The sequence below is a fragment of the Phacochoerus africanus genome, chromosome 3, assembly GCF_016906955.1.
Source record: "Phacochoerus africanus isolate WHEZ1 chromosome 3, ROS_Pafr_v1, whole genome shotgun sequence".
In the NCBI taxonomy this organism is placed as follows: domain Eukaryota; kingdom Metazoa; phylum Chordata; class Mammalia; order Artiodactyla; family Suidae; genus Phacochoerus; species Phacochoerus africanus.
In genome coordinates, this window is record NC_062546.1 from 21,569,870 (window position 1) to 21,587,758 (window position 17,889).

The window sequence follows — 17,889 nt, forward strand, 5'->3', positions numbered from 1 at the left end:
AAGGTGGTACCCTAATCCTATAGGGCCGATGCACTTATAAGAAGGGAGTAGGGAGATTTCTCTTCGTGGCTCAGTGGACACGAACCCAACGAGTATCCATGAGGACATGGATTCAATCCCTAGCCTCACTCAGTGGGTTAAGGAACTGGCGTTGCCATGAACTGTGGTGTAGCTCACAGACGTGGCTCGGATCCAGTGCGGCTGTGGCTGTGGTGTTGTAGGCTGGCAGTTGCAGCTCTGATTAGACCCCTAGCCTGGGAGCCTCCATATGCTGCAAGTGTGGCCCTAAACAAACAAGCAAACAAAGGAGGCTGGATGCACATACACAGAGGAAAGGCCACGTAAGGACACAGCAGGAAGGTGGCCGTTTGCAAGGCAAGGAGAGGGACCTCAGGCAAAACCAAACCTGCCTCATCTTGATCTTGGACTTCAAACTTCCAGAACTGTGGGAGCTGATGCCCCAGCTTGAGCCCAGTGGGCCAGGTAGGTGAGAACAAGTAAGGGGGAGGTGCCCTGGGAGGTTCCTGCAAAGCCCCCGTCTTTGTCCTCAGATGCCAGGAGACACCGACACTTTCAGCTGGAGCCCAGTTGGAGGAGTGGGCAGTGCCCCCCCGAAGGCTGAGGAGGACTGGGGACAGAGTGAAAGACCCTGCTGAGGACTCAGCAGAGCACATTTGGGACCGGCTCTGCCTCCCTGAACCTCAGTCTGTTTGTCAGTAAAATGGGCATGATTCTTCTCTTACTGTCTCACTGATGGGGAAGGAAAAAGCAAAGAGTGAGAGGGATACAGAGTCTGTCTTGCACACTAATGAGGTGGGGGTGGAGACTGTTTACTCCCATTTCACAGATGAAAAAGCTGAGACGGAGGAAAGAGACAGGACACCCAAGTCTGGGCCAGCCCACCAGGAAGCTTCCTTGCTGAAGGCTGAAGACACTGCTTCTATGGCTGGGCTCTGAGAATGGCTCTGGGCCTTTAATGCCTCAGATGCCTGCCTCCCCTCCAGGCTGTAAATCCAGTTTCCTCGCCATTACATCCCCAGAATCTAGTGGGGTTCCTGACACACAGGAGGTACCAAGCCAATATATGCAGAATAAATAAATGAATGAAGGATAGCCATGCTTTTCAAAGAGGAATATGAATAGGCTGGCAGAGTTAGCAGAGAATGCGTCTTCTTAGAATGTTCATTTTATCCAGAGTATGAGGGAAATCATTAGGTAACAGTTACCATCACTGGGAGGCGGGTATTCTTAAATTGTGGTAAAAAATATATATATACCAGTCTGATGGTTTCTTTAAAAATTAAGTATAGAATAACCATATGATTCAGCAATTCCACTTCTGAGTCTATACCCAAAAGACCTGAAAACCAGGGACTCAAACAGATACTTACACACCTGTGTCCATTGACACAAGGTAAAAAACCACCAAATGTCCATCAATGGATGAACAAATAAACAAACTGCAGTACACACACACAAAGGAGCAGTATTCAGCCTTTAATAGGAGTGAAATTCGGACAGATGCTACAACTTTGGATGAACCTTGAAGACAGCATGCTAAGTGAAATAAGCCAGACACAGAAGAACACATGTGGTATGAATCTACACACATGAGCTACCTGGAATAGTCAAACGGTGGTTACTGGTAGGGGCTGGAGGAGAGGGGGATGGGGAGTCCCTATTTAACGGGTACAGAGTTTCTTTTCCTTTTTATTTTATTTTATTTTATTTTTTTGGTCTTTTTGCCATTTCTTGGGCTGCTCCTGTGGCATATGGAGGTTCCCAGACTAGGGGTCGAATCGAAGCTGCACTGCAGGCCTACACCACAGCCACAGCAACGCAGGATCCGAGCCTCGTCTGCGACCTACACCACAGCTCACGGCAACGCCAGGTCCTTAACCCACTGAGCAAGACCAGGGATCAAACCTGCAACTTCATGGTTCCTAGTCAGATTCGTTAACCACTGAGCCACGACGGGAATGCCCAGAGTTTCTCTTTGAGAAGATGAAAAAGTTCTGGGGATGGATGGCATTGATATATATATTGCTTTTCAGGGCCGCACCTGCAGCATATAGAAGTTCCCAGGCTAGGGGTCAAACCAGAGCTGCAGTGCCGGCCTACACCACAGCCCCAGCAACAGCAGATCCGAGGCACATCTTCTACCTATGCCACAGTTTGTGGCAACGCTGGATCCTTAACCCACTGAGGAAGGCCAGGGATCAAATCCACATCCTCATGAATACTAGTTGGATTCTTCACCTGCTGGGCCACAATGGGAACTCCCTATGCATAGATTTTGAATAGTGATAAAACATATACTACCCCACAGCGCTGAAGCATCCTCACGGGTTATGAGGGTCACTGTTCTGTCTCAGTGGGGTGGGTCTGGCAGCCATGGTCCTCTTCCATGCTCCATGAGCCCCATCAGGAGCTCCAGGCCCCAATATCTAGGCTGTAGGTTGGATGGAGAAGGCATAGGAGGGAGGAGATGAGGTGATTTCAGGGGGTCTGGCCAGTGCGGTGATTTTTCCCAGGAACCCACCAAGCCTGCCAGCCTGGTACTTCATTTCCTTCACCAACTATCTCTTGAGCATGTGCCAGAACCAGATTTACTAGGTGAGGCAAGAGCAAGGGGGACGGAGACAAACCACACCCAGGGTCTTGTGTCCGGAGCATCTAAGCCAAGAGGAGAGGCACGAAGCCCGCATCTGTAAAATGGGACTAAACCTGCTCTGTGGGGTTGGAAGGGATGAAACTTGTAGAGCTCTTTGCACAGGGCTTGGCCCAGAGCAAAAGCCTATGAGAGATGCCAGCTGCTGTTCTTTTTGTTTTGTTTACTTTTGAGTCTCATAGAGGGTAAAGATGAACCACATCAGCTGGCCTTGGTGTGTGGCCAGCAAGAGGATTTAAAAAAAATTTATTTCAGCGTTCCCATTGTGGCTCAGCAGAAACCAATCTAACCAGTAACCATGAGGACGCAGGTTTGCTCCCTGGCCTTGCTCAGTGGGTTAAGGATCCGGGGTTGCTGTGGGCTGTGGTGTAGGTCACAGACGTGGCTTGGATCCCGCGTTGCTGTGGCTGTGGCATAGGCCGGCAGCTACAGCTCCTGTTTGACCCCTAGCCTGGGAACCTCCATGTGCCACTGGTGGGGCCCTAAAAAGACAATAAAATAAAATAAAATAAAATAAAATAATAAAATGAAATCATAAAAAATTAAAAATAATTATTTCCAATATAGGAGGAAAATCGCATTGTGGGAGCAAAGTGGAATCTTGGCTAATTATGCTTTCTCTGTGTTTCCCCACCCCCACCTTAATCAAGAGCATGGTCTAACATCAGCCCCACTCCCTCCTACACTTTGCGCCCCCACCCCCGTGACTCACACTCCTCAGAACTGATTGTTCACCGGCCTCCTCAATCCAACGCTCTTGATGGATTTGGTAATTGGAGTAATTACGGTAATTTTACCTTAAAGACAGGCAGCTGCAGATTCCCTATTGGGGACCCCCCTCCCTGGGCCTCCTGCCAGCCAGTGTTCAGGGACAATGAAAGTGGCTCCCATTCCCCTCCCCCAGAACAGCAAAGTGGCTGGGGTGGGAAGAGGGGTTCTCAATAGAAGGAATCTCCCACCATCTGAGCAGCCCCCACCCCCACCCCTGAGGGGGGGGGATGGGCAGAGGGCAGCAGGATAGGTTTTCTGGGAGTCCTCTTTGTTTCCACCACTTCAGCATTGGTTCCAGGGACCTGCAAAACACAGCAGTGGACATCAGCTTGTTCCCATCGGGGCTTGAAAATCAGGACAGGAGACCCCTCAAGTCTGTGGATGAAGTTCTTTACAGATCGCAAATGCACCCATGCTATAGAACCCATGTGTGAGGGGCCGGCAGGAGTATGGACCTCGGGACGTGCCGAGGGAGAGTCACCTGCCCACCTGAGGGCGGCACCCTCCCACCCTCATCCCCAGCCAGAGTCCGGGCTGCTCCGCCCCCAGCGGCAGCCGGAGGAAGTTCATCTTCACAGAGATGCCCTTCAAAGACTGGGAGCCAAGTGCACGGAGGGTGTGGGAGGCCGAGATCTCTCCTGATTTCAAGGTTAGAAGACGTCTTAGAGGGGAGGAACTTCAATGAAAGCCTTGAAGAATATCTGAGAGCCCTTGGGAGGGCCTTGGGCAGTGAGGAATACTAGCCCGACCCAGAGCAGACCAACAGATTGTCCCAGGCAGGGGCATTTGGGGCCATATCTAGATTGGCTAAGAGCAAACCTGGGGGCTGTCTCAGAATTCCCAGGCCAGTGGTTGGGTGGATTTAAATGCTTCCAGTCTTCCCAGACCTCTTTGGATCCATTTCCAGTCCCTGGCCGGTCTTCCCACTGCCCCCCTGCCCTCCCTCAACTCCAGCCACACCAGCCTTTCCTTGTCTCCTCCACACCAAGTTCCTTGCTCAGAGTCTACCACATACTGTTCCTTCTGCCCAGAATGCCTTTTCACCTCTCATCCGTTCAGCTTTCTAGTTCAGCTTAATAATCATTCTCCCCCAGAGCCTCCTGGGAGACTCCAGACCTAGTCCACTTCCCCTGCCCTGTGCGTTTCTGATCCCTCTTCTTCATCACACTTCCCACAATTGTAATTATATAGCAATTTGTCGGACAAGAGTTTTTTATTTTATTTTACTTTATTTTGTTTTACTATTTTAATTTTTTCTTCCTTCCCTAGACTCTGAAGGGAAGGTCTGTGTTGATTCAATGCTCCATCCCCAGTTCCTGGCTCTCAACAGAAATCTTTGTTGACTGCATGCTGGAAAGTTTCAGCAGGCAGAAATGGGGTGGAAGTGCATTCTCAGAAGAGGGAACAGCAGTCTAAGGGTCTGAGACAAGGGAAGACAGAGTAAGTTCAGAAGATGTTGGGGCCAATGAGAGGAGCAGAGGAGCAAGGGGACAAGGATGGGAGGAGTCTGTATGAAGGTGGTGGGGAGAGAGGGTTAGGAAATCTCTGGAGGGGGGGCCTGATCTGTCCCTCAGCCCAGATACCCAGACAAGCTCTCTGCCCCGGCACACGATACTTCAGCAGCAATGGCCATGTCAGAGATCTTTTGCTTCCCTCTCTTTGCAAACCTCTTCTCCCAGCTCTCCCTTTATTATTTTATTTTATTTTATTTTATTTTATTTTATTTTATTTTATTTTATTTTATTTTATTTTATTTTATATTTTGGGGGCATGCCTGGGGCACATGGAAGTTCCCGGGCCGGGGATCAAACCTGCACTCCAGCAGCAATAACACCAGATCCTTAACCCACTATACCACAAGAGAACTCCTCCTCCCAGCAATTCTGATGGCTGGCCCCGACTCATCGTTTTGGTGTCAGTTCTAATGTCACCTCCTCAGAAGGGTGTTTGGTAGCAGACACTCCACGCTTGTCAGCCCCTGCCCACACCCCTTGGTGCCCACTAAGACCGACCTCCCTTTGCAAGCACCTGGCCTTCCTCTGACACACGAAGGTGTTCAGCCTGTGTGCCTGTGGGATGCATCGAATGAGCCAGGGAGGGAACGCCCATGGGAGCAGCACGCAACCCTTCAAGGAGGAATCAGTGGATAATAATACTCTAGTTTCTTTCCTCCTTGCTTGGCTCATATTAAAGACATAACTACACATTCCCCAAAAGCCTCTGCAGCATTGAGCTGCAGCTGCCCAGGGCTCTAACCTGCTCACCAGCACAGCCTTCAGTGGCTCCACCCTCCCACATCTCTGGTCTCTACTCTCACTGGGTCTTCCTGGGATCACCTCCCAAATACTTGCTCTTGGGTTCTCAGTCCAGAGTGTGCTTCTTGGGGCCCCAAATCTAAGACCCTTCTCTGGCCACTCGAAATGAAGATCCGCCCGTAATTCCCGCCTCCCGCCTCTTTGCCCCTCTCCCTGCCCCCATCTCTCTCTCTCTCTCTCTGCTTTATTTTCACTGAATTCTGTCATGATGAGAGGTCAGTTTAGTTCTAACTTAGTGTGTTTCTCTCATTAGTCAGTGAGGGTCTCCCCTGAGGGCAGAGACCCTCCCTATCTGTTTATTACTCTGGCCCCAGCCGAGCCCAGCTATGGGCACTTAAAGTCATTGTCCAGTTACTGCAGACTCCCTCATTTCATCCTCCCCACCCTCTGTGGCATAGAAACAGCAGGTGAGGGAGTTCACGCTGTGGCTCAGCAGGTTACCCAGCTAGTCTCCATGAGGGTGTGGGTTCGATCCCTGACTTGCTCAGAGGGTTGGGGATCCTCTGTTGACACAAGCTGTGGCATAGATCACAGATGCAGCTCAGAGCCAGCATTGCTGTGGCTGTGGCATAGCCAGGCAGCTGCAGCTCTGATTCGACCCCTAGCCTGGGAACTTCCCTATGCTGCAGGTGCGGCTCTAAAGAGCAAAAAGGAAGAAACAGTGGGTGAATCTCTGGGAGCACAAAGTTGGGCAAGTTGCCTGTAGCCCCCATGAAGCTGGGCTGGAGCCCTGTCAGCCAGCCAGCCCAGGGCGACCCCTCTAAGCACTGCCTTTCCCAGGGAAGCTCTCACCTGAATGCCAGGTGAGTCAACTCACCTGCTCAGGGGTCCTTTTCAGCACTGGCCCAAGGAAATGCTCCCACTGGAGGGCATCTTTCCAAACCTCATCCTCCTCCCTCTCAAAAGCTGGAGGCAGCAGGGCTCGTTTTAGTCCGCGTATGCTGCTACAGCAAAACACACAGGCGAGGGGCTTAACCAACAGACATTTATTTTCTCACAGTTCTGGGGGCTAGAAGACCAAGACTGAGGTGCTAGAAAATTTGGTTTCTGGTGAGGACTCTCTTCCTGCCTTGCAGGTAGCTACCTCCTCACTGTGTCCTCACATGGCCCTGGCTCTGTGTGTGCACAGAGAGAGCACATTGCCTTTCATTTTCTTATAAAGACACCAGGCCTATGGGATCAGGGCCCCACCCTTGTGACCTCATTCAACCTTAATTACCTCCTAAAAACCTGATAGTCAAATACAGTCAATTTGTGGGTTATGGCTTCAACATATGAATTTGGGAAAGGGGGAGGGGGACATGATTTCATCCCTAACAGGGCTCCTTCAAAGAAACATGATCCCAGCCCAAGTCAGGCCCAGACTGCAAAGAGCCCGGGGAAGCTGGGCACCCACTGCGAGCTGTGCTAACCCTGCAGCAGGGCTGGTGCAAGATCATCAATCACCATGACGCCAGAGGGTGGGAGAAGATGAGCCTTCGGATAGCACTGAAGATGAATGGGGAAACTGGCATGTGATTAAACCGGGCTCCTCTGCTGAGGGCTGACGGCCCACGCAGAGTGGGAGGGAGCACAGCCAGGCCTGGGCTCCCGGGAGCCACCGAGGCAAGTGCCCCTCCTCCTGCCAAGGTTAAAGGATTGTTCCTCCAAGCACCCAGCTTCCTAGCATCCTGGCCCTGTTAATGAGGGAGTGGGGTGTGCCATGGGGCCAGCGCAGGTGTGAGAACCCTGGGGGAGGTGATAGCATTACTCACCATTTCAGGCTGCCTGGCTCTTGTTAATAATTAATAATCGTGATGATAGCCCCTCATGAGCACTCGTTAGAGGTACTTCAGGTGCATTTCCTCAACTTTACACTGCATATCAGACAGGCCAGAGTTAAGTCAGGTGGTGAGGGCAACAGTTTCTGGAAGAAACAGAGCAGCAGAGAGGAATTCATGGATCCATTAACTCATCTGATGGATATTTATGTATTTATTTTGCTTTTAGGGCCACACCCACAGCATATGGATGTTCCCAGGCTAGGGGTCGAATCAGAGCTACAGCTGCCAGCCCACACCACAGTCACAGCCACGCCAGATCCAAGCCACGTCTACATCCTACACCACAGCTCATGGCAACTCTGGATCCTTAACCCACTGAGTGAGGCCAGGGATCAAACCTGCAACCTCATGGTTCCTAGTCGGATTTGTTTCTACTGCTCCTTGATGGGAACTCCCCTCATCTGATGGATTTTTATTGGGCACCTGTGATACCATCAGATCCACAAAGGTGAGCAAAGTCCTACATGGTCTCTGCTTTCATGGGGCTACATCCTAGTTAGGGTCACAGAGGGTTAAAAAAGCAATTAAATAACATAATTTCAGGTAATGATAAATTCTAGAAAGAAAATTAAGGCAATGAGACGGGGGGAGAGAGAGAGGACAGGAGAGGAAGCAGCATCGAAGGGGATGGTCAGAGAAAGAAGGAAGGGACATGTGAGCCGATACCCAGAGGTGAAAGGAGCTGGCCATGGGAGTAGCTGGGGGGAGAGTCTTCTAGAACAGGAATGAGGTTGGTATGTCTGAGGAATGGAAAGGAGGCTCATGAGGCTGGTTGTGCAAAGTGACGGACAGGGTGGATAGAGTGGAATCAGAGATACTGGAATCACAGATACTGGATGGGACTCATAGGCCAGGGTAAGGAGTTGGGATACTGTTTTAAGTGGTTTGGGATCCCTCTGGAAGGTTTTAAGTAAAAGGGTGTTTAACAGAATTGAATTTTTGTTTTACAAGGGTCGCTATGGCCGCTGTACAGAGGGCAGATAGGAGGGCAAGGAGAGAGAGTAGTTCAAAGGTGTTGAAGCCACTGAGACTTTGGACCACCACCATCACCACCACCATCACCATCATCACCACCACCACCACCATTTTCACCACCACCACCATCACCACCACCATCACCATCATCACCATTTTCACCACCACCACCACCACCATTTTCACCACCATCACCACCACCATCACCATCATCACCATCACCATCACCCCACCACCACCATTTTCACCACCACACCACCACCATCACCACCACCACCACACATCATCACCATTTTCACCACCACCACCACCACCCATTTCACCACCATCACCACCACCATCACCATCATCACCATCACCATCACCACCACCACCACCATTTTCACCACCACAACCACAATCACCACACACCCCACCAGTTTCACCACCATCACCATCACCACCACCACCACCATTTTCACCACCACCACCATCACCATCACCACCACCACCATTTTCACCACCATCACCACCACCACCATCACCATCACCACCACCACCATTTTCACCACCACCACCACCACCACCATCACCACCACCACCACCATCACCACCACCACCATTTTCACCACCACCACCACTACCATCACCATCATCACCATCACCACCACCATCACCATCATCACCATTTTCACCACCACCACCACCACCATTTTCACCACCATCACCACCACCATCACCATCATCACCACCACCACCACCATTTTCACCACCACCACCACCACCACCATCACCACCACCACCACCATCACCACCACCACCACCACCATCAACCACCACCACCACCATCACCACCACCATCATTTTCACCACCATCACCACTACCATCACCATCATCACCATCACCACCACCATCACCATCATCACCACCACCATCACCACCACCATTTTCACCACCATCATCAAAGGCAGTGAGGTGAGAGAGGCTTAGACTAGGATGACAGCAGGAACAGAGGAGTGAAGTGGGGCAGAGGTGAGAGCATATTTTGGTGGGAGGTCCAACAAGGCTTGCAGGTGGATTGTAGGGGATAGGGAGGAATTGGGGAACAGAAGCTGCAATTCTGGCTGAATCCCATGGTGATCCCCCCCATGGAAAATCTACCCAGGCTCTCCACTTCTGTTCTTGACTGTCCTCTCTCACTAGCACCTCCCAGGTCCTGATCCTACTTCAAGCAACTGTAGTGTGATTGAAAGAGGTCTGGATTCAGAATTGGGCATCCAAGATTCTCACTCTCTGTGTGACTTTAGACTCATGGCATAGCCTCTCTGGGCTTCAGTTCCTTTGTGTGTAGAATGGGACCATAGTACCACTTACCTCATAGAACTGTGGGGCTACTGCTGGGCTAAATTCATGCTTCATCCAGTCTGGGCTCTTTGGATGGGGCTGGTGGGAAACTGAGGACACTTAAAGGCCCATAACCTGCTACAATCTCCAAACACCCTGCCATGCAGTTCCAGGATTCATGTCAACCCCTCCTCACTAGGTTTTCTTGGTTCCTTCTTGGTGTTTGTGTTGTGGGATGAGAGGAGAGAAAGAGGGAGATGGAGGAAGTGATTATCACTAAAATACTTTTAAATTTGGGTATTTAGGGAGGAACAGTTTGGATTTATGATCTAAAATACTTAAGAGCCTGCATCTTGACACCAGACTAAACTGCATTAGAATTAAATCCTGTCACTTACTGGTCATGTGGCTGAGTAACACTAACTTTCAGAGACTCAGTTTTCTTCTCCTGTAAAGAGGTCATAAAAATAATATGTCTCTTAAGGTTGTTGTGAGATGAAAGGGGTGAACATAGGAGAAGTACTAGATTCACTGTCAGTGCTTAGTGACTATCAATTGCTGGCATCACATCATCCCTCAAACTGAAACACTGGATTATTTGTGACGATCTTGGCATCGTCAGCATCATCGGCATCCCCATTAGCACCACCACCACCACCACCGTCAGCATCATCGGCATCCCCATTATCACCACCACCACCACCACCGTCAGCATCATCAGCATTCCCATTATCACCACCACCACCACCACCGTCAGCATCATCGGCATCCCCGTTAGCACCACCACCACCACCACCGTCAGCATCATCGGCATCCCCATTATCACCACCACCACCACCACCGTCAGCATCATCAGCATCCCCATTAGCACCACCACCACCACCGTCAGCATCATCAGCATTCCCATTATCACCACCACCACCACCACCGTCAGCATCATCGGCATCCCCGTTAGCACCACCACCACCACCATCGTCATCTCCACCATGACCACCGTGATCACCGTCATGCTACCATCAGCACCACCATCTTCACTATCATCATCACGACTGTTAGCAGGTGCAGCAGGAGCAACAGCATCACTGTGATCACCGTTACCATCATGATCCCCATTATCATCACCATCACCATCATCTCCCTCATCATCTTCACCTTCAAGGTCAAGCAGGACATTGCCCTCAATGCACCAGCAATATCCTTTCAGCACCCACCATTTCACTGTACAGTGGCTAACTTCTAATTGCCAGCATCTATAGCCCTTTATCAGAGGGCTCTCTCTGGCAACTAGAGCAAACCATGCCTGTGCTCCCATAGGCTGGAAGGGCTGGGGAACAAAATGCCCACCCTTGTCAAGAGGAAACCTCAACTGATGACTCACAGGAGATGATGCCTAAATACCCAGCTCCCGGAGCTCCCATCATGACTCAGTGGAAACGAATCTGACTAGCATCCATGAGGACGCAGGTTCAATCCCTGGCCTTGCTCAGTGGGTTAAGGATCCAGTGTTGCTGTGAGCTGTGGTGTAGGTCGCAGACTCGGCTTGGATCCCACGTTGTTGTGGCTGTGGGGTAGGCCAGAGGGTACAACTCCAACTGGACCCCTGACCCTTAGCCTGGGAACCTACATATGCCTCGGGTGTGGCCCTAAGAAGACAAAAAACAAACAAACAAACAAACAAACAAAAAAACAAAAAAACGCAAAATAAACAGCCAGCTCTCTTGCCCCTTGGGTGGGGATAACTGCTGGATGTCTTCTACACTGTTTCTCAGAGTCCTCCAGGAGAACTGAACTCTGGTGCCCACAGTAGTAACTTGCAGGATGATGCATCCTTTTATGGGCTGCCTCCCCTTCTCAGCTTCCCACACCTTTTTGTTAACTGGGATCCCTATCTGCACTTGAATCATTGTTTCGGGGTCTGCTTCTGAGGAAGCACGAACAAAGACCTGGATTACCTGTGAATATTAAATCTGTAAAGCTCTTGGCAAAATACAAAGGGCTCAATAAATTCATTGTTGAATGAATGAATGAATGAGGCTTCACCTGTCCCAGGGGGACAGACCCAGGAAAGAAGGAAGGGAAAGACCTGGGACCTTGGGAGAGGCGTGGAGCCGGGTCCCACAGAAGCTGCCTTTGCAGCATCCTGCCCTTCAAAACTGTTGTCATAACACCAACCCTCCCCCTCCCGCTTCTCCTCCCTGCCCCTCTGGGTGGCTGCAGGTTCAACGTGGGGCCCAGACCACATTGAAAAACACAGGCAAGCAGTCTCATCACCAAGCTCCTCTATTAACTCACTGGAAGGACAACACTCCTTGAGTGCTAGACTAGGGAGAAAAAAATGCGAATGAAGTAAAAGTGACATTTAACTTGTGCGAAGGAAGAGGAAAGACCAGCCTTCTTGCCGCTGAAGGGACCCTCTCTGACGCAATCTGTGCTCCACCGCCCCCTTGTGGCCAGGGCTGGAATTCACCCTTTCTCCTCTTCTCTCCCTCCCTTGCAAAGGATCACTATACCCCAAGGCTGGTCTCCGCCTCTCCTCCTTGGCCAGTGGCTCTCAGAGTGTGGCCCCTGCACCACCGGCATCAGCATCACCTGTGAACTGGCTAGAAATGCTGATTCTCAGGGTCCGGCCACCTGTCCTAAGAGCTGTCCTGGTGATCCCGAGGCACTGCTCAAGTTGGAGAATTCCTGCTCCAGAGAACACAGCTGAGGATGCTCGCAGCTGCTCAAGGTCAGTTCCCAAAAAACCGGGGACGCTCAGAACTGGTCATGTGTTTAGAGAATTCCTTAGGGAATCATGGCCACTGGCCTAGAAGGAAGTCCACTTCAGCTGGGCTGGCCCAGAGGTATTGACAACTGTTGCAATGAACAACCCCCCCCACCCCCGCTGCCCCCTCCTTGCCCGAGGCCAGCTGCAGGCAAAATGGAATCCTAAGGGGTGCATAGGCTGACCCCTGACTTCACAGCAGGGTTCCACCTGGTTTCTTGGGAGACAGAGGCCTGAGGGGAAGATCATCCCAGGGTGGACTCTGTCCCCGGCAACCCCGAGCGGCCTAGTGAGCCCTCAAGGTCCCAGAGCTCCCAGGGACTGGGCTCAGACACCAAACCCACCAAGAACTTACTGATATTCCCTCTGACTTGATAGAGGAGGATGCTGGCAGTTTTTGTGGACCTGCTGACGTAATACAGAGGGAAGCAGCTGCTGGCTTTTCTTCTGGAGGCAGCAAGACCAGCCACTGTGTACGAAGCCCAGGCCTGGAAGGGGTGGCCTCACTGATTTTTGGTCCCAGGTGGAAATGAGACAATAGGATCCTCCCCAGATGATACAGAACCCAGGTTCACTCTGCTCACCACACAAGAGGCCAACAGATCCAGAGATGAGTCGCAGGGCAAGGAATAACGACTTTAATCAGAAAGCTAGCAGACCAAGAAGATGGCAGATGAGTGTCTCCGAAAAACCATCTTCCAACAACTGATACAACTCAACGGCAAAAAAGCCAACAACCCAATGGAAAAATGAGCAAAAGACTTGAAGAGACATTTCTCCAAAGAAGATATACAGATGGCCAACAAGCACATGGAAAAAGGCTCAGCATCACTGATTATTAGAAAAATGCAAATCAAAACTACTATGAGATACCACCTCACACCTCTCATAATGGCCGTCATTAATAAGTCCACAGATAACAAATCTGGAGAGGGTGTGGAGAAAAGGGAACCCTCCTGCACTGTTGGTGGGAATGTAAATTGGTACAACCACTATGGAGAACAGTATGGATGTACTTTAGAAAACTAAATATAGAACTCCCATATGAGCTGGCAATCCCACTCTTGGGCATATATCCAGGCAAAACTTTCCTTGAGAAAGACACGTGCACCCTTATGTTCACTGCAGCACTATTCACAATAGCCAAGACATGGAAACAACCTAAATGTCCGCTGACAGATGAATGGATTAAGAAGATATGGTACATTATACACAATGGAATACTACTGAGCCATAAAAAGGAACAAAAAATGCCATTTGCAGCAACATGGATGGAACTAGAGACTCTCATACTAAGTGAAGTAAGTCAGAAAGAGAAAGACAAATACCATATGACATCGCATATATCTGGAATCTAATATAAGGCACAAGTGAACCTTTCCACAGAAAAGAAAATCATGGACTTGGAGAACAGATTTGTGGTTGTCAAGGGGGAGAGGGAGGGAGTGGGATAGATTGGGAATTTGGGGTTAATAGATGCAAACTATTGCATTTGGAATGGATAAGCAATGAGATCCTGCTGTGTAGCACTGGGAACTATATCAAGTCACTTATGATGGAGCAGGATAATGGGAGAAAAAAGATTGTATACATGTATGTGTAACTGCGTCACCATGCTGTACAGTAGAAAATTGACAGAACACTGTAAACCAGCTATAATGGAAAAAATAAAAATCATTATTTTTAGGAGTTCCTGTCGTGGTGCAGTGGAAACAAATCTGACTAGGAACCATGAGGTTGCAGGTTCGATCCCTGGCCTCGCTCAGTGGGTTAAGGATCCGGCATTGCCGTGAGCTGTGGTGTAGTTTGCAGATGTGGCTCAGATCCCACCTTGCTGTGGCTGTGGTGTAGGCCGGCAGCTGTAGCTCTGATTAGACCCCTAGCCTGGGAACCTCCATATGCTGCTGGTGCGGCCCTAAAAGAACAAAAGACAAAAAAAAAATCATTATTTTAAAAAAGAAACCCATCTTCCCTAAGTCCAAATTCAGGCTCCTTTTAGTGGGGCCAATGGTCACTCACTAATAGTCACTTGCTTGGGGAAGGGCCCACTGCAATGCTGACCAGGGACAAAGCAGGACCACTAAAGGTCCCTCACTAATGGTTGCTCAACTACAGAGACCCAGAGCCCAGGAAGGGCCCCGGCACCCAGAGACAGGGAAGAGGCGGCTGGATGCCACTTGGGGAGGGTCAGCCATGGGTCTCCCACCACAAGGCCCCTTCCTGCTGGACATCAATCAGTATGGAAGCTGTGGGACGAGGGGTGACAGATGGGGACAGGAGCCTGCGGTGAGGGGCAAATTCTAAGTCAAGATGGATTATGCGTAGAGTATGAATGTGTGTGTGAACGAGCCAGGCGCCTTGTTTCTTCCCATTGCTCCCAGTATTTCTTATAAAACCTAATGGAGTCTGGAACTCGAGAGTTACTCTGTGGCTCTTCGATGCAGGTCCACCTCTTCCCCAGGGCTGTGGGCTGTGCAGGTCCAGGGCCCCTGTCTCTTCTTTCCATTGTGATGCTAGCCCTCTTCGTGTACTTGGTCTAGAGTAAGCATTTAGTAAATACTTGTGGAATGAGTGAATGAATGAATGGCTGATGAATGATGGGAGCCAAGAAGCTTTCTAAGAAAGTTAGAGAACACAGTTCTGACCAGCACAGAAAGGCCAAGGCCAAGGGCATGCGAAACTCCCCTTGATGGCCTTCAGCTCTGACCCCTCTCTGCACCTGGCACTCTGCTTCCTGTGAGAGGGAGAGAGAGAGGAAGGGAAAGAGAGAGAGAGAGACTCCTAGAAGGAGTAAGGGGAGGTGGCCCTGGCGGTGGGGAGGAGGCTGTCTGTGTCCTCACTGCCCTCGTGGCCCTGTGAACAGGGCTGAAGCGCTGAGGACATGGGCCACTTTGGTGTGGGGGAGTCAGGGCCACCTACAAGGGATTTTTTTTTTCTTTTTTTGGCCACGCTGCAGCATATGGAGTTCCCTGGGCAGGGATCAGATCCAAGCCGCTGTTGCAACCTATGCTGCTGCAGCTGTGGCAACACCAGATCCTTTAACCCACTGTGCCGGGCTAGGGATGGAACCTGCGTCCTGGCGCTGCAGAGACTCTGACAATCCTGTTGTGCCACAGCAGGAACCCCCAGGGGACCTTTCATAGGCCAGGTCACCTCCATCTTTGCCACTTTGGGAGTCTGCAGACAGAGAAAGATCCATAGCAATGGGCACACGTATGTATGCCCAGAATTCACATGAGTGTGTAAACATGCATACGCATGCACTTACACAAGTACCCATGTTCAAAATACAAGTTGCACATATACACACTCACAACAGCTACTTGTGCACAGATGGTATCATGTCCACATACACAACGTCCCCCAAACTGTGCATACACACAGGCATAGAAACGTGTGCACGTGCGTTCATGCTCATACGCAACAGGAGTGCCGTGCAGGGCACCTAGAGACGCATGAATATAGATTTACATAAATATACATCACCCACAACGCGACACTGTCAACTTTCCATTCTGGATTCTTCTCAGGAACTCTGTGTTCTCCGAAGTTTCGTCCCTTCTACTGGTTCACTCTTCACCTCTATCATTCCACGCCCCCTTTGAGCAACCCTATTTTCCCGAGCTTCGGCCACGCATATCTGGGCGGCCTAAAAAGGGGGCAGGGGAGATGGTGTCCAGGACACGCCGCCGACCTCCCTCGCTAGCTGCGTTCTTGCTCAGCTGGAAGTCACTGCCCACGTTTCTGAGACCCCGCCTCCTCGCTCGCTGCGACGGAACTAGCGCGCCCCCTGGTGGCCATATTTGGCAGTGCCGTTCCAGGCGGTCTGACTCGCTGCTCCCCAGGTGCCCTCCAGCTGGCCTTGGCCCCTTTCTTCTCTACCTGGGCGGGGTATAGGGCACTCACCGCCTCGGGGCTGTCTCCTGCCTGGTCCCTGTCTGCGTGCATCCTTCGTAGCCAGGTCTTGAGGCCCCCTTTGCAGAGCTGGGGGCGCCAAGAAAGAGGTGACCTGACTAGAAAGAATCAAGTCTTAGCAAGGGTGTGGGACCCCTGGGATGAGAGGCAGAGCCCGTCAAGGTCCCGGGGGCCTCTTCCTTGTCCACAGAGGGCTTGGCAATACATATTTGTTGAACTTGGAGTGGAAGCACAAGTTTGATGGCAGGATGGAGGCCATTTACCCCTAAAGAGTAAGGGACTCTGAGAGCAGAGCCCACCGTTGGGCTTACTGGATAGTGGTCACCCCCAGACAGAGGCTGAAGGGTCCTGCACCTGCTATAGGACAGGTGCTCATTGTCACAGCCAGGCAGGGGTGTCCCCAAGAACACACCTACAGTGGGCTAAGAACCCCAGCCAGGCCGGCACTGGCAGATTCCCAAAGACTCCAGGATCAACCCTTCTGTCCAATCAGAGCTCAGCAGACAGTCAGGAAAATCCAGACTCCAGGGGTGCTGATAATAAAAAGCATGTGTCCTGGGGTCTGACAAGACTGGATTCCATTCTGGGCTCCTCTGTTTACTGGCCGTGGTCACAGGAGAGGGAGCAGAACTTTTCCATTTTACTTTATCTACGTCTGTGTTGCCTGAAAGTTTTGCAAGAAGTCATTAACGTGTTTCTTGAGTTTTTAAAAACTGCCTACAATAAAAAGTATTGTATTCTATGTGTTTTATTTATTCATTCATTCATTCGTTCACTCACTCATTTATTTTGCTTTTTTTAGGGCCGCATCTGTGGCATGTGGAGATTCCCAGGTTAGGGGTTAAATCGGAGCTGCAGCTGTCGGCCTACACCACAGCCACAGCAACTCGGGATCCGAGCCACATCTGCAACCTACACCACAGCTCATGGCAACGCTGGATCCCCCACCCTCTGAGCAAGGCCAGGGATTGAACCTGCATCCTCGTGGATACTAGTCAGGCTCATTATCGATGAGCCACAGCAGGAACTCCTGAGTGAATTACTTAACCTCTCTGACCCTCAGTTTCCTTATCAGGGAAAATGGATCCATGACCCACCTCATAGGGTTGTTGTGAGAATCAAAAAAGACAATGTGTGGGAAACAGCGCGGGGATGGGCACAGGGTGACAGGTACTCAGCTTCGGCTGCTCTAATAGGAGGGATGTCTCTTGGGGGGGGGCTGTTACTAGAGAATCAGATGTGTGTTTACCAGGCACACATGTACACACACACACACACACACACACACCATCTCCTGCGTTACAGGACAAAATGCCAGAAAGGGACCCCAA

At 50.7% G+C, this 17,889-nt stretch overlaps 1 long non-coding RNA gene across 2 annotated transcripts; it reads right to left on the reverse strand.

The window, feature by feature from the left end:
* Positions 1-3,378: 3,378 nt before the first annotated feature.
* LOC125122592 (uncharacterized) lies at positions 3,379-16,734 on the reverse strand. Of its 2 annotated transcripts, none has more exons than XR_007133847.1 (4): positions 16,134-16,734; positions 7,512-7,663; positions 6,575-6,701; positions 3,379-3,744 (listed from the first exon to the last, which is right to left on the reverse strand). It is a non-coding gene; the product is annotated as an uncharacterized LOC125122592 (long non-coding RNA). The 2 variants fall into 2 exon arrangements; XR_007133846.1 differs by lacking the exon at positions 16,134-16,734 and adding an exon at positions 9,910-10,522.
* Between the last annotated feature and the right edge of the window lie 1,155 nt (positions 16,735-17,889).